The 22,562-nt window shown below is 34.8% G+C and overlaps 1 protein-coding gene across 46 annotated transcripts in view; it reads right to left on the bottom strand.

Moving 5' to 3' along the window:
- Positions 1–22,562, bottom strand: part of ZBTB20 (zinc finger and BTB domain containing 20) — an 829,160-nt gene that overhangs the window by 576,440 nt on the left and 230,158 nt on the right. For 26 of the 46 annotated variants that reach the window (XM_078352086.1, XM_078352081.1, XM_078352091.1 and 23 more), the window contains one exon: positions 13,343–13,384. The gene's annotated coding sequence lies outside the window, so the exon portion shown is untranslated. Of the gene's footprint in view, positions 1–4,997; positions 5,117–13,342; positions 13,385–22,562 lie in introns of all 46 variants that reach the window. The other 20 variants (XM_078352092.1, XM_078352083.1, XM_078352089.1 and 17 more) reach the window with 1 other exon arrangement.

Below are 22,562 nucleotides of genomic sequence, written 5' to 3'. Positions count from 1 at the left end.
ACCATGCTAACACAGGTCTCTCTTCATCCTCTTAGAAAGCTACCAGTACCACTTCCATGATAACCATTAATTCACTAATCTAAGAAAAGACTCATCTATTCATGGGTCCACATGACCTACCTCTTAAAGGCCCCAGCTCTCAATATTGCCAAATTGGGGCTTAACTTTCAACATGACTTTTGGAGTGGACAAATATTAAAACCATAGCAGTATGTAAATAAGCCTTCCAAAGATACTTACTACAGAAGAATAAAATTACTCTCTACAGTAGGTTGAATGTTGACTAGCATCCCCCAAATTTCATGTTTACCTGGAACCTCAGAATGTAGCATTACTGGGAGATAAGGTCCTTGCAGATGCAACTAATTAAGAATCATGAGATAAAATCATCCCTGAGTTAAAATGGGCCCTAAATCCAATAACTGATATGCTTATAATAGCAGGAGAGGGCACAGAGAGACACATACAGAGGGAGAGGTCCTGTAGAGATGAAGTCAACGTTTGAAGTGATAGTGCCAAAGGCCAAAGAATACCTGCAACCCCCAGAAGCTGGAAGAGGCAGCGAAAGATTTTCACTGTGAGCCTTCAGAGGGAATGTGGCCCTGCTGTGTTTTGATTCTGACTTCTAGCCTCCAAAACCATGAGAGAATCAATTTCTGTTGTTTTAAAGTCACCCAGTTTATTTCAATTTACTACAGCAGCCATAGGTAACTAGTACCCTATCCCCGTACTCTCTAGGACTAAAACAGAGGAAAAGGTACAGCAGTTTTATAAGGGTAAATAGTGACCTCAAAGCCCTCAATTGATAGGAGCACGTAAGGACAAAGAAAGATCAATAAGAAAACTTAAGAGTTCGAAGTGATGGTTTCTGGTAGCGGTAAGTCAACCTCAAACGAACTGTACTGCCCTCTATTTGGAGTTGTTCCCTCTTAAATTCAATGCAGATGCCCTTCAAAAGTGATACAACATCTTCTAATACAATCCTTTCAAGCAAGCCAGAAACTCTTCTTGAAGTGGAACTGATCCTTTAAAAATTAAAAAAAAAAATTAATAGGCTGGGTGCAGTGGCTCATGCCTTTGGGAGGCTGAGGTAGGAGGACAGCTGGAGCCCAGGAGTTTGTGACTAGCATGGGCAACATAGTGAAACACCCATTTCTATAAAAAAAAAATTGAAAATCTGCTGCACATGGTGGGGCACACCTGTAGTCCCAGCTACTGGGGAGGCTGAGATGGGAGGATTGCTCAAACCTGGGAGGTTGAGACTGCAGTGAGCCATGATCATTCTACTGGACTCCAGCTTGGGTGACAAAGCAAGGCCTTTATATTTTTAGAACTCCAAGTGGTATATTGATGTAAATAATTAATATTTTACAATGATATCTGATCAACAGCAAAAGCATGCTGGAAATTACTTAATTGAACATAAATCAGTTCTGAAAAAAATTATTTATGTTCCTGAAGAACTTGATTCAGATATTTTTCATCAATAGAAATTTAAATATAATATCAGTCACAAATTTACAGGGAGGAAAATCAATTTTCTTTTGGCCTAGAGTATATACTATCATTACACTTGGCAAAGACCCTAATAAGTATACAGAAAGTGGCTTGACGCATCAGACCAGCATGATTAAAGATTATGTTTGAATTGTCTCCTGATATAGAAAATTAACCATTTCTTAAGTAATACTAAACTCAGCTATTCTATTTGCTATGCAAATTTACATCATTTTAAAAGCAACATTTTAGTTAATTTTCAGTATGCCTATTAACTGTGCACATTGTTATATAGTTACACTTAAATCTTAAATTTCAGATAGTCCCACCTTATTTAACTTTTTATTTTTAAAAAGTCATAACCTGTGGTATAATCCTCTTTTGATATGCTTCACAAAAAATAAGAATGAAAAATACTGTAAAAAGTCTAAATACTATTTAAAAATATATTTTAAAATAGTTTAAGAAATAATTTTAAAAATATATTTCACACAAATATGAATGTGTGAAATATCTATTCACACATTTTTACCCTAAATGTACAAAAACCCTTTCATTTGGAAAAACAGAAATTGTATTCATATTTCCCTTAGAGACTCTAAAAACTGTAAGGATGATACATGCAGATATTAAGTATTAGACATTACATGTTTAAAGCAGCAAAGAATGAAAACATCAACTTCCTAGGAGACTGCAATATCATATTCTTTTCTTTTGTCTTTTTTTTAACTTAAGAGGTGTGTATTAATTACTATTAGCAATTAATTAGCCACCAAATATTCTAAAGGTGAAAATGAAAGGTTCTTACAATTCAGAGATGAATCTATTTATATTTGACTTTTCTTTCCTAAGACACTGATCTCCTAACACTTCATAAGTTAAGATGTGAATATAGATAATTAGGATATTCCTATATAATCAGGTAGAAAGTAAATACATTTTTGTTAGTAGCTACAATAATTTGTATTAAATGAATGAGTGAATAAAAAATAAATCATAACAAGGCACTGACTGGGATTGGTATAAAATATTTACTTTTAATATATAAATTAGTAATATTAAGCAGATATGTTACAAATGACAGAGAATTGTTATTGAGGTGCAAATAACTCAGCAGTAAATGTTAGCCATGACTAGGTTATAGGGTGTTTCTGCAATTCTTGCTTCTTTTTAGGTTAGCATAATGCTAACCTCTCAAGGTGTAGAGTAAACCTGCAATAGCTACAGCAAATAGAGTAGAAAAAAAGGATCTATGCAGACTATATTTTATTACATGGTTTCAGAATAGCATTATGATTATGATGACTAATGAGAAGAGGAAGAAGAGATGTTTTTAATTTTAAAGTGCTTTGGTATGTTCCCATTTCTAATTTACAGATGAGGAAACGGAGACTAACAGCACAAGAACAGTTGCCTATATCTCATAGCCAACAAACGATAACAGAGAAACTGAAATCCCTTTCTTCTATTTCTAAATCCTGTACTCTTTCTACTCTATTATATTGTTTCTTTATTCCCTCAAACCAGAGATATGTATTAACAGTAAAATTCTTAAATACTACAGTTAAAATAGAAATTCCTCCAAGCCAGTGTTGAAAGTGCCACAGTATTTATAAAACTAAAAATCAGCTTCTTAAAAATTATTGTTCTTGCATAAATTTAAAAAGAACAAAATCTTCTTTGAACTCCCCTATATTCCTCATACAGAATCTTGACAATGATAATCTGCTCCCAAAACTGTGAAGTAAATTGTGTATATGAATTAAAATAATAAGAACCTACAGAAATACATGGGAGATCTAATTCAGATAGGAGGAGTCAGTGATGGTCTGATTAACTATTTTATAATAAATGATATTATCACACTTCACAGAGTTTACAGTCTAGCAGAAGAGAAAAACATTAAACTAATAATTACATAACCACTTATTTATTTACACCTGAGGTCTATTCATTATCTTTGACTATGCCATATAATTCCAATCTTAACTCATTTGTACACATTACTTAGCTAGGCAATGCTCAATGTTCTACTTTCTATTTCCTTAAGTCCTATGTTTCATGATTTTTTTCAAAACCCAGCTCAAGTTCTGCCTCTTCCCAGCAGTTCACAGAAATCTCAGCCTCCACTAAATATCTTTAGCACTTAATGACTTTTTTTCAGCAATGGCAAATGGTTTTCCTATTACATGAAACTTCCATCAATTGGTAATGGTTGTCTAAAGTATTGTCTTCAGAGGGACTCTGAGGTCAAGTTTTGGTGTATTGACAGAGACCGCCATAATGGATTAGTGTTGTCTCACAGACAGTGAGAGGGAAAGGGGTTATGCTCAATTTAGAGCATTGACTTCACAACTAGACTGCCTAACTGTAAAAAAAATAATGTTTGTAGCATTCACTTTACACCAAATCCAGGTCTAGAGCATGCAATTTGACACTGAGAGTGCCTTATTTTATTTTTTAAAAACCTGTATCATTTCTCCTCAAGTATCTTGCAGATTCTTGCAGTCAGGACCATAGATACTTCCTTCTCTATGCTCATAGCATGTATTCATGCCTTGCAACATAGTCATCTGCTGATGACAATGAATTACCATTTTAGAATTCACGCTTATTACTATTATTTATGAACTCCATTTATGTCATAGCTCCTCTCAAAATATTATCAATATTAAACCCTTAGAGAAACTCTGTAACAGAAGCTATAAAATGCAAGTAAATATGTAATCTTTATCATGACCAGATTCAAATTAAATATTAGGATATTGATGACACTTAAGGATTAAATATATACCTGCCAAATAATAACATGAAACAAAGAGAAGATAAACAGCTTGCTTTTTTTCTTGAGACAGAGTCTCACACTGTAGTCCGGGCTGGAGTGCAGTGCTGCAATCTCACTGCAACCTCGACCTCCGGGGTTCAAGTGATTCACCTGCCTTAGCCTCCCGAGTAGCTGGCATTACAGGTGCCTGCCACCAAGCCTAGCTAATTTTTTGTATTTTTAGTAGAGACGGGTTTCACTATGTTGGCCAGGCTGGTCTCTAACTCTTGATCTGGTGATCCGCCTTCCTGGGCCTCCCAAAGTGCTGAGATTACAGGCATGAGCTACCGCGCCCAGCCTAAACAACTATTTTTTAAATGAGGTTAAACATTTTTTAAAAAATTCGGTCAGAAGCAATGGCTCCCGCCTGTAATCCTAGTACTTTGGGAGGCTGAGGTGGGCGGATTGCTTGAGCTCACGGTGAAACCCCGTCTCTATTAACATATAAAAAATTAGCCGGGCATGCATGTAATCCCAGCTACTTGGAAGGCTGAGGCAGGAGAATCACTTGAACCCAGGAGGTGGAGGTTGCGGTGAGCCGAGATCACACTCATTGCACTCTAGCCTGGGCAATAGAGCAAAATTCTGTCTCAAAACAACAACAACAATAACGACAGAAAAATAAAATAAAATGAAAAACAAAAACAAAAAATTAGCCAGGTGTGGCAGCACGCACCTGTAGTCCCAGCTACTTGGGAGGCTGAGGTGGAACAGCTTGAACCCAGGAGGTGGAGGGAGATTGCAGTGAGCCGAGATCGTGCCAGTGCACTCCAGCTTGGGTGACAGAGAGAGACCCTGTCTCAAAAAAAAAAAAAAAAAAAAAAAAAAATCAAAATCTGTGTATTTCAAAATATATTTTACATACTTATTATGTCCTAAAATTTTTATCTCTTTTTAGTATACTTCATTTTCCTGCACATAGTAAGTGTTAAAGAAATCCAAGGTGATTAGTTTAGACCTTACATTAGAGAGAAAGCTCTGCTTTACATTCCCCCTTGCTAAGGAAGTGTATTCATCATATTCCATAACAGCTCACAGTTTGTTATACATTAACTGCTCATTCTCTGTGCCAATAAGACTGTGCTGGAACAGCAAATGAATTTGGTGCGTTCATTTAAATGATTCTGCAAACCACAGGCTACCCAGTTGTCTAATGATAAGAGAGCCCCAAAGCCACCTGATCACCATTATACTCCCTTATTTTTTTGGATTCACATGGTCAGTACTGTCAGGATCTGAATACAGAGGAGAATGAGAAGTAAAAGTATACCTCAAACCTAATCACAAAAAGGGATTTTATTAATTTCGGCACCAGTGATGATGTGGCTAGGTTGGAAGGGGAATGGGGATATAAGATCTGGAGTGCTTTATCTGCTCCAAGACCAATGCTGGTTTTGGCACTTCTCTCACTCTAGTGAGTTGCAAAAAAACAAGCAGGTGCTAGCAATCTGAGAGACCACATGCCAGCTACAGCTGCTTCAAACTGATTCAATTACATCTGCCTGAATAGTCCCAGGACATCAAACTAGTTGAAGAGATCCATAGGTTGCAAGGAGACTTTGTCTATCCTGATGTACAATTGTCTCTGAGAAAATGGTCTGCAAATTTCCAAGTTGTGATATAAAGTGATCATGCCATCACCAGGCATTAAGAGAAAAGATGGGGGAATGTGATGTTTTATTCACTTTAAAATTAAAAATTGGTTGTAGAAAGCACAAATGGCCCCTTTGAATTTAAATCTGAAAGTCACTGAGGCCTTATGGATACCTTGAACAGCCCAATTTTGTGAGAACATTTCCTAAATCACTGGGTACAGCACATTTACAGAACATGCTCTTGGGATCCGGACTTCGCTCCAAACCTTGTTTGTACAAAAAAGGGCCAAGCAGCTGGGAAATTCTGGAGTGGAGTGTGTCCTCATTAGTTCCCATCTGCCACCAGAACTCAGCTCATGGCAAGTTTGGCTAAGTCCTGGTATACTCAGGTCCAAATGTGGGTCAGTTTTAATTACACTATACAGAATTGAGTGTGCAGTTTTAAAATCCTTATTATACAGCACAGAGGAATGGGCAGCTCTCCAGCTAATCAATTTTTTAAAAGTACATATATAAAAATTTTAAACCAGGCTAGACAGAGGGTGGAAAAAAATCTTAAAATGAGTACAAGGGTTACTTAAGAGAATTATTAGTGAAATTGGGTCATGAACAAGTTCTTTAAAACTTAAAAGTGAGAAACAAACTGTTTTCATTGGTAAGACTGGAAACTTTTATAAGGTATACAATGTGCCTTGCTCTTTTTGTAAATAACAATAAGCCTGTGGCCACAGTATAGTACACACCTATAAGAGCACTGGCTTTCGTGTAAGCAGAAATATTCCCTATTTTGTCACTCTTCACTCCAGCCCTTTCAGTGTTTGTTACTTATAGCATGGATTGAATAAAAGAAAAAAAAAATCACAAGCTACCTGGTAAATAGTGAAAAAAACAAAGATGAGGAAGGGGTGGGAGTGAGAGAAAAGGAGAGAAGAAAGCACATGTGCTGAGTAACAGACTCTGGGCATGACTTGTCTCTCAGTGCTGTCCACAAAAATGGGGGCCAGAATCAACCCATGCATGTTCAAATTCCAGCCTGTCCAAAAGCTTTATCAGGTTCAGGAGTGCTAAACACTAAGACTTCAAAGACAACTGTCAGTTAAAAAAACTCAGGAATAAAGAGATAAGACAGTCAATGATTAGGCATTTATGCACCATTTTTGAGAGCCAAAATGTCCCTTGGCACAGGTCCTAATGACAGCAAAAACAAAAAACACAAAAACCTTAACTGTTCAAAGTATCTTTGGGCTTTTGACTGCATTGTTATCAGGTTTATTTATTTAAAAAGCAGCATGGGATGCTAGGTTCAAATAACCAGCATTGAATATTTACAAGCTATAAGACTTTGAACAAATTGCTTATCCTCTCTGACATTTTGTTTTCTCACCTGTAAAATGGGAGAAATAACATGCTCCTCATAGGGCTGTTGCAAGCATCCTAAAATACATGTATATACACACACGGATATGTACATGGATATGTATATATCAAATATATATGTGTGTGTACTATGTGTGTGTGTGTGTGTACACACACACACACACACCATCTGGAATATGAAAGTTACTCAATAAATGTTAACATTATTAACTCAATTATTATGAACTAAGTTTTGCTCTCCTCCCTCTACCCACAAAAAAATCACATGTTGGAGTTCTAACCCCTAGCATTTCCAAATGAGATCTTACTTGGACATAAGGTCTCTAAAGAGGTAATCGAGTTAAAATAAAGTCATTAGGGTAGGGTTGAATTCAATATGAGTGATGTCCTTATACAAGGAAAGAAACCTGGACACAGAGACAGATACTTATAGAGGGAAGACAATATGGAAAGACATAGGAAGAAGATAGCTATCTATATGTCAAGAAGAAAGGCTGAAACAGATCTTTCCCTCATAGCCCTTAGAAGAACCAAGCTGGCTAATAAACCTTGATTTCAGACATCTGAACTGTGAGAAAACAGATTTCTGTTTAAGCCACCAGGTTTGTGGTTCTTTGTAATATACCTAACTAAATAAAAATTCAACTAATCATCAATACTTACCTTGATTTGTCATGGTCAAAACTACCCATCTGGTGTTAGGCAGGTCAATTGTATTACCTCTGTTGAGTAATAATAAATTCTATATATTATCTAGAGCTTTTCCTTTATTTTAAAAGCATCCTTTTCTGATTGCTGTTCAGGAGGGATACTGCTGTAATATAAACAGCCTGGCAGAGGAAAATGTTTTACTATAATTAAGATCATCTAGCTTTTATTAAAGATAATTAAGGGAAAATCATACATACAAATTCACAAATCCACTTTTCTCCTGTTGAATTTGCATAGAAGGAAATCAGAAAATCTTACCACACTAATTTCCTTCTCAAGAAAAAATAAGACCTTACACAGCCATATATGCATGACAACTATGCTCAGTAAACCTGAGGCTGCTTAGATTGCCAGGAGGACCACTTTTACGTCACTTTGATGCATGTGAAAGTAACTCGTCAAGCATGGGTTCTTCATCGTTTGCAAGAGACTGCTTTTAAGGGTATCCAACTTTCAGAACAGGGATGAGAGTTGTCTGGGTCATGTCAACAAGCTTTCTATTGCAAGACACACTCCCATAATCAACAGACACTGAAGTGAACGTGAGTATTCCCATCTTAACTTTTTCTTTATACAGCCCTAGCCTTCTACAGAAATGTAGCATGCATAATTAGAAATTACAAGGCTAACCATGCTGAACTGAGATACTCAACAGATATCCCCAGAGCTATAACTTGACCAAAGTTAACTTTCTTAAGGTATGTGTCCCACATTTCCTTCAAATTCCTGTAACAGTCATTATAACAATTTTTATATTTTGACAAGAGGAGAGAAAAAAAAATAATACACAGAGAATACTATGTAATAATACTTAGGTGGTAGTGGCACACAAAATACTTTGTATACCTAATTTACCTTTATCCACATATCCACCATTAAAAAGGAAGGCGTTGTTACCACCATATTATACATAGGAAAGCTTGAGGCTTAGTAAGCTCAGCCAACCTTGATAAGGTTGCACAGCTACTGAATAACAGAGCTAGACTTTTGGTAAAGGTCAGTTGTAAGGAATCCAAAGTTCCTAAATTCAAACTGAAGCATGAGATTTACAATCCAGATATCCTAAGTGCATCATTGGGTTCCAAGATGCTCATTTATTTAAGGTATTCACAGGCTTGTTGAAAGCATTTGAATTCACATTACCAGCATATGTGTTCTTGCTAAACCTAACTCAACTTATTCTCCTTATGAGGAAACCAGTGCTATTCACAAGCACAACCTAGATGGCTGTATTCAATTTAAATGAAATTAATCTTATTTATTATAAGAACACATGAAAATGGAATTACCATGCAATCATGCAATCCAGCAATTCCACTTCTGTGTATATACTCAAAAAAATTAAAAGCAGGTTGTCAAAGAGATAGTTATACACCTATAATAATAGCAGAATTATTAATTATAATTAAAACATGGGAGCAACCCGAAGTGTCCACTGATGAATGAATGGATAGGCAAAATGTGGTATATACATGCAATTAATTATTATTCGGTCTTAATAATGAAAGAAATCCTGACATGTACTACCACATGGATGAAGGCTGAGGACATTACATTAAGTGAAATAAGCCAAACATGAGAAGACAAATACTATATGATTCCACTTATATGACTACTTAGAGTAGTCGAAATGACAGAGACAGAAACTAGAATGGTGGTTGCCAGGGGCTGGGAGTGGGAGTGCAGAGGTAAATGGGAAGTTATATTTTAATGGGTATAGTGTCTTAGTTTTACAATATGAAACTGTTATATAGAGATGTATTGTGATGATGGCTGTGCAAGCATTATAAATTTATTTAATACCATTGAACTGTATAGCAAAAAATAGTTAAGATAGTAAATAAAAGTTGGGGAAAAATAATAAAAATATCACATGAAGATCAGTACACTGTTTCATGATTTTTTATAATATCTGCTAAGGGCAAGGAAGTAGAGATAACTGTATAGAACCTTTGAGTACAATCTATGTGATAATGTCCAGACCAGGATCCCTGTTCCCAGACAATTACACGCTCTTTTTTCAGAGTCTAAATTGCAGTAGTGGTGATGGTGGTGGTAATGGTAGTGATAGAAATGACAGTAGTATAGCTAAGATTTCTTCAGTACTTGCTATGTGCCAACCATAGGACTAAGAATCTTACATACAGTGTGTTATCTAACTCTCAGACAACAGATACTATTATTTTCCTTGTTTTATAAATGAGGAAAAAGGGAACAGAAAGATTAGGTAACTGAGACCATACTAATAATAATTGGTGAAATCAAAAAGAACTCTATTGATAGATCTTTGTCTCTCACTCTTGAGGACAAAGATTTTGTTGTATTCATCTAGCCCAGCACTATGTCTAGCAAACAGCAGACATCCATTCACCATGCAGAAAAAAAAGAACTGAGGAAGGGAGAGGGGAAAAGAAGCTGGAAAAAAAATTGTATCTAGACAAGCTATGTTCTCAATAAATGTGGGGTTTCTTTCTTTATTTCTTTAACTCTGAAATCACCGGGGAACCTGCAATAATGCTCAGGAATCCTTGAGCATAGGGATTTCTCCCTCTTTGATATTCTAGACTATTCCTGACACAGGACCCTCCAAAAGCTGCTAATATCTGTCTAGTTTAATGATTAATATTCTAGCAAATACATATGCTTGGCTCACTTCTTAATTTCTAATTTTGACACTCACAGAGAAAGAGAGTTTAATCTACCACACTAAGCTTCACTGGAAAAAACTGATGTCTTTGGTGTTGGCCTCTTGCCCACTGGTGTGAACTGAGGTAAAAGAAAAACTGTCCTCAGAGGAAAGGTAGTTCCAAGCCTAAAAGTGCCACATAATGTCATAAACCAGTGGTACTAAAATTGAGAACCCTAAACAAAAGGTTTTAACGCAATAGATACTGGCTTATTATGTAAACTGTGCCCATCTTATGTGATAGGCTTATGCCACACAAAATGGAACATTAGAATGGTCTATGTAAAGCAGGTCTTAACTGCTCTATTTTGACTCTACCCTTGCTTGGTTTTACCTCTATTTATAGTTAAAATTTAGTGAGTCATAGAGGCCATAATTATAAATATGTATACAGTAAACCCAGGGTCCATCACTTTTGCTTAGCAAAATAATTACAGATTTTTAATATTCTGATCTTACCTGACCCAAAGGAATTAAACACACATTTTGGGTTTTTTGTTTTGTTTTGTTTTGTTTTAGTGAGATAGAGATAGGGAAGGAGAGAGAGAGAGCACAAGCTAGTGCTCAGGAAAGATGAGACAATAACCATAGAACATAGAAGATTTGTCTATTTATATACTGCAAAGTATTTCCAAGGTGACAAGTAACTTGGCCATTAATGCCTCAGCTTTATGAGTATGATGAGAATAATATAACGACTTCTTGTAGTAAGTAAAAATTAGTTTAAAGCATATTGCAAATAGTGTTATTTCAATTATTCATTAAAAGAGTCAAAGAGGATCAATTTTATCCATTAATTTCTCATTTTAAGGACAGAATTTATCAGTATACTCATCTCTATCTAACTTGCAGTATGAGAACTAAAGTAAGTCCATCAAGACTCATCCAAAATGTATAACAAGTAATAAGATTTTAGGACACAATTCCTCTACTCCTAATACAACTCCAGAAATGTTTTATTCATAAATGCATTCATTCAACATTTATTGACCAACTACTATGTACAAGGCATTGTATAAGGGGCTGTGGCTATCCTCTACTTACCTTTGTACTGCCTTTCCTACTTCCAAAGAGGTTAGTTAAATTCATACCAAAGTGATTTGTTTAAAAAAAAATTTCCAAATGGGCCAATAAAAGGAAAAGATACACTAACTCTAAGACTTCAGATTTAAGTTACGAAATGCTGATGGAAACTCCTCAGCATTTAAAAGAATAGGTTAGGGAGAATAATGCAAGTCATTTGAATGTTTTCAATATTAGAAATCTGAGCGTACTGAATAAATTAATTAAATATCTTTCATATTGAGCTGTGGCTTTTTAATTGTATTTATAGAACTTTACCTATTAGCAAAACATACAATCTATAACTTTTCTATATTAAAAATATAGATATCTGTCAGAAAACATAAAACCATAACTAAAAGATATTTAATATCATTACCAGTAACACTTATGAAAAGATACCCAAGCATCTAGCATTTGTTAAATTAAATAATAATATTCCATAAAATTTACATCTGGATTTTAGCCCCTCTTCTAGAATTACTATTTAATCTTCACCTTTTTTCTTTCTCACTTCTAACCCAACTGCAACAGAAACACATGCACAAATTAAGAAATTATCTTACAATATACCCTTAAATTTTCTGAATATGCCCCATGTGTCCACTAATAGCCAAATGCTTTCAAATCTGTTCAGCTAAATGGATCGATAACTATATCCAGCCTCACATAGTGGGGCTGCCAACATGATGAAATGGAGCCAAACACAAAATGTTTCTACCAGGACAAAAATTAATATCAACCCAGTTATCTGAAGAGATCTACTCTCCCAGGTATTGTTTTGAGAAGTTGGCAAACACATTTATTAGGGCAGTGAACAGCTACTAAAAAAAAATCTGAGTCACAAAACAGAGGATTTGAAGAAAATATTTAGAAGCTAAAACCAGTGAGTTTTAGAATAAACCAATGTAACAGTTCAAGGTCTACATCAAGTAAGAATCTTTCAGAGTCAGAGTACACAAAATACGTAAGAGCACAAGCACACTGCTAACAAGCTTCTCTGTGCTCTCACTCATATGACACAGCTGCAAGCAACAACTGAGCAGGTGCAACCAAGCTTTTGAGAATTCCTGCCTGTTGCCCAGGAACCACAACACCGCATGGTTGAGATTTTAAACAGGTGCAAACATTTTTTTTCCGATTAGTCTAGTGCTTAAGACAGTGCAGCAGACAGTACATCTGCAACCACTCCATACCTAAAGCAACCATCACAGAAAATAAACTCAAAAACAGCAAAAAAAGTTTAAATAAAATAATAATGGCAAAAATGTGGTTTTGCAATGGTGTGACTCACCATTCACTTTAATAGTACAACTCCATAAAATACTCTATAATCTCTTCACCAGATGAATGCTTTGTAATTAAAATTATTCTGCCTCACCAAATCTTAGAAATGTTTACTTGATTCTTGCAATAGAATAAAATAAAATATATGTATAAAATGTACTATCCTTTGAGGCTGAAGCTGTCAATATCTGTAAGTAATCAAGAATTAACATTTTTACATTACAAAAGCAATCAACATAAAAATACTGTAACTTGTTAGTTAATTTATAGATTTACATAATTATAGGTAATTCATATACATACCTGTGCAGCTATGGGGCACAAACTTTCAATTTATCAGGTATTCTGAAATGTAAAACAAATATAAGTAAAAATTAATTTACTAAGTTGGAATGTTGCAACAATTCCTGCAAAGAATTAGGAAAAGTTTCAGTGCATAAAGAGGTGAATTATTTTTTATCAATATTTTCCCCAAAGGATATTTCATATATCTGAATACACGCGTGCGCGCGCACACACACACACATACACACGAGTCCCTTAGCAGTATATCATAAGTACCAGCAAGGGACTCTGACTCACCATGGTCTCTGAAACGCAAATGCTTTCAGTAGAGGGTGAGGCAAACACTTTAAAATGATTTTTTTTTTTTTTTGGTATTCTTCCAAGACTATTGCCTTCCTAATACAAATATGACTGCTGCTCTCTAAAATGAAACTACTCCGATTCATCTGCACTAAGTTTGGATAGAATGCTAATGAGGAAGAAAGATGCTTTTGTAGAGCAGTCCACAAAAAAATGCTTGAATAAATAAAAGTAAACTTTGAATGTTCATTAACTTTAAGTTACAACAGCAAATAGAAATAAAATTGATTGCTACAAGAAGGAATCAGATATAATGAAAAATGACTCAACCCAACACACTTTGTCAAAACTGCCAGTGAAGTAAGTATTGATACAGAAGACTATGCAAGTCCACATTAAACAAAAGTAGCAGTTTACAATTAGACCTGAAAAACATCTGGATTTAGGTGGAAACTGTATTGCAACATGCAGCCTCCTAACTGCTGGTATCCTTAAAAATATTTCGTAATTCTAGCCAGTTACAGTGGCTTATGCCAATAATCCCAGCACCTTGGGAGGCTGAGGTGGGCAGATCAGATCCTGAGGTCAAGAGTTCAAGACTAGCGTGGCCAACATGGTGAAACACTGTACCTACTAAAAATACAAAAATTAGCAGAGTGTGGTGGCATGTGCCTGTAATCCCAGCTACTTAGGAGGCTGAGGCAGGAGAACCGCTTGAACCTGGGAGGCAGAGGTTGCAGTGAGCCAAGATTGCACCACTGCACTCCAGCCTGGGCAACAAGAGCAAGACTCGAAATAAATATAAAAATAAAAACAAAAAATTCATAATTCTTTTTGAAAACAAACTGGTGTGTTTGATATAGTTCTAAGCACAGCTGATGACAGCAACATATTATAGTTAGTAAGTCTACTTTATAACAATTGCTTAAAAGTATGTAGCAGTAATAATTTCGATGATGGCTCAATAAAATAGCATCCTCATATGCTTCTGATGGGAGTGTGGATTACAAAATGATTTCTAGAAACCTATGGAGTACTATGTACAAGAACTCAAAGCTCAATACTTTTACTCAGTAATTTTAGTCCCAGGGATATAACATAATGGAAAACCAACAGAAATTTATGGAAAAAAGAAAATTTTATGATAGTAAAAAACTATAAGCAACCTAAATACCTAATAAATAAAGATGGTAAAAACTATAAGCAACCTAAATATCTACTAGAAAAATAATTAAATAAAGCCTAGCACATCCATATAAAGAAATACTTGGCAAAATTTAACAAGGTAACTTAAAAGAATATTTTAAATTTTATGGAAAAATGCACATTTATAGTATTATGATGCTATAACATTATCTAAACATATAGGGCACCAATTACATGGACAGTATGAAATTATATGAATAAGAAAAAACAAAGAAGAAAACGAAGCATTAAGCGTGATTGTATCTGGAAAATAAGATTATGGATGATTTTAATTTTTCTTTTGACTTTCATATTAGTTAATTCTCTATAATAAGCATTATTTTTTTAATAGGAAAAATAATAGTAGGCAGGGTAGGGGTAAAAGGAAAAAGTTATAAAATGCTATATGGAATTCATAAATGTAATCTTCTAAGAAAAATAAATCAATTCAGTCACACATTAAACCCACTAACTGTATATACAATGAGAAGCTCACCCTCACTGCTTCCTCAAAGGGGCATAGCCAGGGTCCCTTTTATCCCACTGCTTTGGAATCTACACAAGTAATTCAATAACACATTTTTAATCATCTTAGTAAAACTTCTTTACTTATTATGCAGAGTGAAATGATAGCAGGAATAATTTAGGACTGCACATCTCTTCAACCTAGTACAGCCTAACTTATTCACTAATTCAATAGCATTCAATGAGCATCTACTACCTGCATAGTGCTGTGTTGGGCATTGCAATGTGCTAAAAGATAAATTAGGACGCACCTTACCCCCCCTGAGCTAACAATTTAAAACATTAAAAATGTTTAGACACAGCTCACATAAAGATGTTAATACAATACAGTTCAAGGCATTTGTGACAGATTTGGCACACTTTAAAGCAAAAAAACATATAATACTGGTTTATTCTTTTGTATTTCTGAGCAAACACTTGAATTTAGGTAACAATAAAAAGTCACGTGTATTACTGTCACCTATAAAATGCACTAGCAAATTAAGTATTTAAGTTTTTTCCTTATGTGATCTACTTTTTGCTAATGGACAGTTACTAATAGGAGATTAAGTATGAAGGAATAGTGATCCAATCAAGAATGCAGATGTGTAAGATTGTCTCAGTTTATCTGAGGTCACAGAAAACACATGCACAATTATTAACAGGCTGCAGTTATTTATTGGAAACGAAAGTAAATAAGTTGGTTACTGGTTAATCTTGTTAAAAGACACTGTTATGACAGCACCACCAGGGAAAGAAAAGACAATAGAGCGAACCACTTTTGTTATGCAGATAAAATGATCCCGTGTAGAGATTCTCTCAATAGCAGTCCAGTTTCCCGGTGGCCTGTAAACATAATCAGTGTTGCCCTTCTGAGGCCAGTGCTGCAGGATGATTCCAATGTTGAGGTCAGTGGGGTCAGCCCGTGTGAAGTGATGACAAGCACTAAGAGAAGCTAAGAAACTATTTGTGTGATCAATGATCCATAGACTGGGGCTTAGAGTTCTGGGAAGCAGCCGAGTTATGAGGTAGGGTGGTAGTAAGCACTTAGCTTTTGCCATCAGACAAATCTGGAATCCAATTCCAGCTTCCTCACTTTAGTTTTGTGATCCTAAGCAATTTAAATTTTCTGTCTGTAAAATGGTGATTATGTTACTCATCCTATGAGGCTATCTATGCAGATTCTATGTTATAGCTATGTAAAGGAACTAGCACAGTGCCAGCCATGAAGTAAGCATTTGATAAAAGGGAACTGTTAGTACTATCATACTTGTATTAAAAGGGAGAGCATGTCTGTTCCTTTAAGCTGAGGGACTAAGCTAGGCAGGGAGCAAGGAGATAAAGAAGGCTTGTTCAAGTAATCACCCTATAGTCCAGCAGCTCATCCAAAAGCCAGTCATGTGCTTGGTGTTCACAGAACATTTCTGAATCAGGAAACAGTGCAACACTAGTAATAGCCACAGTACCATTTCTAACCAACACTTTTAAGCTCCATTCCCGGTACTGACAAGGAAGGCAGTAGAGTCTAACTAATGTGTGCAGCAATACTGCCGAACTTCACTGGGTGAAAAATGAAGGATCATTTTCCACATTTAACTGAAACAATAAGAAAAAGGAAAAGAAGGACAAAATGAATATAATTACTCAACTGGAACTGGACCAAGGTGCTGTGTGATGTTCTTAGCAGTCACATGTGGGCACTTGATCACCTTTTTATGTATTCTAAGGAGATCCTGCTGATGACCAAAGCCTTATATATGAGGTTTGCAACTCTAAGTAAAAAAACGTTATTGTCAGTTTTTTCTTATGGCTGGGAAGACAGAAATGGATGCATATTGATGTTGTTCTAGTCCCCATTTGTGTTTTGATTTAAAGGACGGCACAGATCCTGAGTTGTTAAGTGGTGTGTCTTCAGATTCGTAAACAGATCATGTAACTGCTAAAGTTGTTTTGGTCACATGGGATGAAGTTACTATTAGCACCATTCTAGATGCAGATACACTACAGAGTGTTTGAGGTTTTTTTTTTTTTTTTTTTTAAGCTCTTTTTACTCCTAGGTTGGCATAGCTATGTTCTTCTGTGGTATAGGTCCAATTCTATGTTACAGAATACAGAAATTGTTTATCAATAGTTGGGCCTGGCAAGAGATGTCCCTTACACCATTAATAAATCTACTTACTAATTCACTTACATACTAAAAAGGGTCTCACCTGGGTCTGTGGGTACAGTGGCTTCATAAAAGAGCTCTAAGCATCCACAGGAATATTTTACATGCTTTACATTTTAAATTTGGTATTTTGAGAGAAGACTATGTGATCCAAAATAATTTTATTGTATTTAATATGTATTTGGTCCTTCTGGACCCACTACAGAGCTGAATGTTATCTCATTATTATAGGGTTATTATAAAATGTACACTTTACTCATCAATAAAGCCAATTTTGCTTTAAAAATTGAGGTGCCTGGCTTCTGTGGTTTCTCTGAAAAGAAAGTCCTATGAATAGTAGGGAGAACTATACATTTAAACGTAGACTTGAAAAACTTATGCTTATTTCTGTAAATTACTGAGCTAGGTTTGCCACTTCATATTTGAAAAACTATCTGCCTATCAGAAAGAGAAGTATGACAAGCACAATTATCTGTTTATCAACCCTGGGAACTGGAAACAGAAAAAGGGCAATAAGGAAGGAAAAGGAAATCATATGATAAACACTGTTAACCCAAGGTCACAAGTTGGTCTGTCTAGACCTTAGGTCAGATTAGCTGTGATAAAGCTACCAAATGCATAAAAGCTAAAGCTTATTTTAAAATACTACCAAATTTGAATTTTCTAGTATTAATAGCTACTACTTAAAATGAAACAATATCAAATTTCATGTATAAACATGATGAATTTGAACTCTCAAGTAGAATTCCAATCTACAATACACTGTTAATAATTCTAATTGTCCTATAATTCACACTTCACAGTGTATTATGGAGAAAATAGTTGTTGCATTTTTATTACTTTACTTAAACTTAACTTTTTATATAAAAGTTTAAGAGCAAATTAAGAAAATGTATTTTAAAAACCTAAAATTTAGAAAATATTAAAAATTATATTTTCAAAATATTCTAAACTTGAAGTTATGGCTATTAAAATGAATGACTTATTCTCAGGAAATGTGAAAATTTTACTGGCCTGCTTGTATACATCCCTGGGGTCTTAGTTTACATATTATATCCTCCAGAATCTGATGTCCTGTGTCTAATCTTGTCATAATAATCATTTTATTGCACTGTAATTGTTTTTTACATAAGACTGTAAACCTGGGGACAAGCATTTGTTTCTTATTCACCATTAAACCATTACTGTAGTTTTTACTTAGCACAGTACATAATATGTGGTAGGTATGCCTTAAATTTTGGCTAAAGGAATGTTGCATGAATTGTGTTAGCATGTAAAAAATTAAGGAATCTCACATGTACCCCAAAACCTAAAATGCAATAAAATAAAATTAATCACATTCTAAACAAGTTACTTACAATCTTTAAGGGACTAATCTTCCAATCTACTTTCTTGTATTTTTTCCACCTATTTTTCCTCTTAATCAGTGCAAACTTAAATTATGAGAATCTGAGTCTCAAATATTAACACCAGATTACAAAGCCTGGTTAGTTTGGTCCCACAATGGGCAAGAGTGAGTCATCCACGTCTCACCTGTTAACAGATACTCAAGTGAGAAGCTGTTACACAGAGTTCACTGAAAGGGCTCTGCAGTTACTAACCAATCATGCAGTTCTTATACCTTCTCTAAAAAACCTCCTCTGACTATAGTTCCTGAGACAGATACCTCCACTACTTTATTCTTTTGTGGCATATATGACAGTTTAAATTATTGATGTGATTATGGCTTATATGTTTATTATCTCTTTCTTTCCCACTAGATTGTATACTGCATAGAAGCCACACTACTTTGTTCACTACTCTATATCCAGGGCCTAGTTTAGTGCCTGAAACACAGTCAACACTCAATACATATTTGTGAGATGTATAAGACAAATATGGGCTCAAAAATATCAGCAGCAAATTTAGAGGAGCAGCTTTCAATCAAAAGAAACTATAAAAGTAGGCAGCTAACAGCTACCCCTACAAGGTGTTTTCATTTTAACTCTGTGGAAACTCTTTTATTGTAAATTCCATTTAATCAAAGGCAAGTTAGAAAAACTTCAAAAGCAATTCTAGGTAGGATGAAAGTATAATATCTAGAAAAAGTAATGGAATCACAACACCACCAACCACTTTCAATTAGAAGTTCTGAGTTTGAATTAAAGCTTACTAGGTATGTGTCCTAGGTAAAATTTTTATATTATATAAAATTTTATGTTTTTATGCTGACTTAATGAGATTATATGTATACAAATAACTATAAGCATTGTTTACAGCATTTAGGAGAAGGGGCTTACTATCAATTGGTCCTTTACCTTGGCCAGCCAGTGTCTGCACCAAGATAAAGTTATAACTTCACCAAATACCAGAATAAAACATTTTAGGTAGGGAAACACAGAGGAAATAAGGGCTCAAATGCAGAAAAAAGTAAGTAGGTGCTAGGGATAATAAGTAAAAAAATACGTGTAAGACAGAGTAGCAAGAATTTCACTGCAGTTAGAAATGGAAAAAAATTTGAACATGATAACAAAAACTGCAACCAAATCTATTAGCTTTTCCCATAGGTGACGTAGTCTTCCCCTCTTATAAGTAAAATAATTGCTACTATTATACTTGGAGAAAAATCAACAGAAATGTACATTAAACACATATTAGAGATTTAACATTCTTCACATCATTTCACATGGTGAAAACTCAACTTTGCAAATATAGCCATGAACTTTATTATTTACTATAATAAAGTAACTGCATATCCTTTCCTATGTACTACCTGCAGAATTATAAAAGACAAACGTGTTCTTGCTCTTTAGGTACAATTCCAAGGCAGCAGAATGTAGTTAGGCCAATTATTTGCATTTTGTGCTCATCAGACAATGGCTACCAACCCTGAAAGAAAAACCTGGTACCAAAAATACTTCATCGGAAATTCTATTTTCATACTTAGTTGCTTTCAGTATTCTAACTAATTTGGTCAAACTTATGTCAGCTCCCTCATTAAAACTGCTTTCTGTCTAAATCATTATCTTTTCTGTGTATGTGTATGTGTATTATCTGGTCAATATTCAGATAGAACAAGGGAATAAGAAATCTGAGATGCACTGCATATCAAAAGTAATCCCCCCTTCCCCATACTTCTCAGGGAATATCTACCTGGTACCAATAACATCATCAAGAGTTCATTTGAATGCATAGAATTTGTCAATCACAGTGATAAACTGTGAGTTTAATAGTCTATGTTCCCTACAGGACCACTGTTTTCATGAGACCTAGAATCTGGTTCATTTTTCTTTCTTTTGTATCACCACAACCTAGTTCAGGATAAGGCACACAATATACAACTATTGGATATTTCATTAATTTATTCTAAAATGTTTAATGAGTAGTTGCTATGTGACAGATATTGTTCCAAGTGGTAGAGATTTAGAAGTGAACAAAACAGATGGAAATTTCTGATCTCATGGAGATTATAATATTTGTTGTAGATGCCTGATAATAAACATATAGAATGACAGACAATGATCTGTGCTACGGAATTAAAATAAAGCAGGGAAACGGGAGAGTAATGATGGGATTGGAAGTTTTAGATAAGGGGACCAGTGAAGAAATTATGGAAAGATCACATTCAAGTAAAGACCCAAAAGAAATGAGCAGGGAGTTAGCCAGAAATGCTTGGAGAAAAGCATTCAAGTCAAAGGAATAGGAAAGAGTTTCCTTTAAAATGCCAGGCAATATTCACATAGAAATGTTTCTATTAAAATATAAAGGTATAGAACATACGTTCAAGCCAATGAAAGAGGAAAAGAGTTTCCTTTACAGTGTCAGGCTATATTCACACAGAAATGGTTCTATTATATAAAGGTCCTATAGAAGCATATCTGTATGAATATATAAACATTATATATATAAAAGTTGTAAAATGTTTTATAAGAAAGAAATTTAGAAATCAAGAAGATAGATCCAAGGTATTTGGCATGACTGTGATTCTGCCACAACCCCCCAGGAGAATTTTCGAACTCAGTAATAACCTGAGAAATTTGGGGGCACAAAGAAAGTTTGCAATAACTGCAATCACTGAGAATGGCAACCTACTAATATATTTGGAACACCTAGAAGAAACAAATCCACTTTAGCAGGACACCTTCAAAAACTCAGGTCATGTGGGAGTCTCACAGAAAAAGCAAACAGCAATGAAAAAGAGCTCATATATCAAAAATATCAAACCCAAAGAACGGTTCATCCATAAATGAGTCAGCATATGAAAAAGTTTAAATGACATATAAGCATTAAGTTCAAAATAGGACACAGTCTTAGGGAACTAATGTAAAGCAACCCCCCCTCCAAAAGAAAGAAAGAAGAAAGAAAGAAAGAAAGAAAGAGAAAGAAAGAAAGAAAGAAACTATGAAAAAGGCAGATTTGATAAAAACATAAAGAGATTTACAGAAATGAAATTGTCATTAAAATTAGTATCTGAAGTGAGAATGCATCCCATTAAATGGAGCGAAAGGATGTATTACTTAACTGAAAGATAATTCCAAGGAATTTACTCACCATAAAAACACAGATAGAAAATCTTTTTTAAAATATTAGGAGGTGTAAAGGACAAAATAAAAAAAACTCTATCACATGTCTAATGAGTACTTGAGAATGAACAGATAAAGACAAAAAGGAAATATCTGAAATGATGATCAATCTTTTCCAGAATTGCTAAAACCTCAGATCCCAGTGAAACAGCATGAGGTAGGTCCTTCAGGGGATATTCCAGAAGAAGGCATTGTTATCATTGGAAATGACAGCTCCATGCATGTTATTACGCCAGAAGACCTTCCGGTGGGACAAGATGTGGAGGTGGACGACAGTGATATCAGTGATCCTGACCCTGTGTAGACCTTGCCTAATGTGTGCATTTTTGTTAGTTTTTAGCAAAGTTTAAAAAGTAAAAAAAAAAAAAAAGTTAAATGGGAAAAATATAGAATAAAGATGTGAAGAAAAAATACTTTGTGCAGCTATACAATGTATGTGAGTTTTAAGCTAAGTGTTATTACAAACAATTCAAAAAGTTAAAAACTATGTTTATAAAGTAAAACACTTGACAGCAAGCTA

The sequence above is a fragment of the Callithrix jacchus genome, chromosome 15, assembly GCF_049354715.1.
Source record: "Callithrix jacchus isolate 240 chromosome 15, calJac240_pri, whole genome shotgun sequence".
Taxonomy (NCBI): Eukaryota; Metazoa; Chordata; class Mammalia; order Primates; family Cebidae; genus Callithrix; species Callithrix jacchus.
Note: the sequence above shows the minus strand (reverse complement) of the source record. Positions and strands in the feature narration are given on the sequence as shown.